This window comes from Perkinsus marinus, assembly GCF_000006405.1.
Source record: "Perkinsus marinus ATCC 50983 genomic scaffold scf_1104296944018, whole genome shotgun sequence".
Classification (NCBI taxonomy): domain Eukaryota; phylum Perkinsozoa; order Perkinsida; family Perkinsidae; genus Perkinsus; species Perkinsus marinus.
Window position 1 is genome coordinate 75,168 of NW_003211602.1, and position 1,460 is coordinate 76,627.

Below are 1,460 nucleotides of genomic sequence, written 5' to 3' on the forward strand. Positions count from 1 at the left end.
GCTATATGACCCGATTCAACTCCAGAGGCTGCTGCATAGTGCATTGCACAGTCAATATGCCACCACTCATGCGGACAGCTTCTATTACTGCACTTGATCATGACTATGCTGGAGACGTGCCCACGTTTACAACCACAGTACTGCGAATTATCTTCTGCAGGGGGGTGAGTTGGCCACGTAATATTGGTGTAGTCTTGCTCTTCAGGGACCCTCGGTATATTGGCATCCTCCGGGAGAGCGTCTGCTCGTTCATCCTGTTGAATATCAGGGGAGCTTACAAGATTTTGGGAATCATTGGGAGCTTTTGCCAGCAATTCTTCGTTGACTCTCCTTCGTTTGTTATGAGTAGTCCTTTCTATTCCATATCTAGCCGTGGTGGGTATACTTGGTTCTTGTATCAGTCCACCACCATCACGCTTCTGTCGGGGCGGGTTGAAGAAAGTCGTAACTGTAGCCCAGTCTCTCAAAGCTTGAGGAGTGGAGTCCAGTCCCATGCTGTAGGCAATGCACACTACATGTGGGCAAATAGTATCTGCCGCCCATTGTGCGCAGGTACACCATGGGCCTTGTGGAGGCAGGATATTCAAGTCGGCCGACTGACTATAGCTCACAATTGAGTATGAATCATACTGTATGATCTATTCATCGCGGCTGCTTCATCCAAGGAACTGTATTGGCTGCAGCAGTAGTTTTTAACTGACGTATTGCCAGCATTGTTGATGAAGTCTCGTAAGTCCGCGGGAACGGCCTCCTTGGATCGATCAACGAATAGCCATCGAACCGCCCCTTCGCGGAGACCTTCGTCAGAACTTATCATTTTCCAGGACCGTGGGATTTGACAGAAGCTGTTGGTGATATAGAATGCTGCAGCACTAGCGCGTAGTTGTCTGTCAGGCATGCCTAACAAATATTTGTTAGATATAGTTACTACTACTACAACTACTACTATCAGAACTCAAATTATATGCTGATTTGATCGAGAGTAATTTGATGAATTTGATTGATCTGATGAATCACAGAGTAATCATTTTCAGGCTGAAAATGATTACTTCTTCGTTAGTAGTCGGACGAGACTGCTGGGGCTGGGGCGAGGACCTGACACAGTTTCACTGGAATATTATGTTACAAGAAATTGCAGAGCGAGCGAAGCGAGCAGAGCACATACCGCAACTGTTGCGGTATATGTTCTGCTCGCTTGTTGTTACGCACCATGTTGTTACAACACGGTGCAACGACTCCTCTATATATGTGGAGATGGTGGAAAAAAATCGGAAAACTCGATTATGCCAACAGCTCGAAAAGATATGCACGAATATGCTCCTTCGTCACGAGGACCTAGTACTATAGAGGAAACCGAAACGTTAGAAACGGCAAAGCGATGCTCTAGCCCCACAGCGGGGGACTTACATCCGTCGCCACTTTCTCCTTCACCGTTTATCCTCCACCACATTCGTGACGAC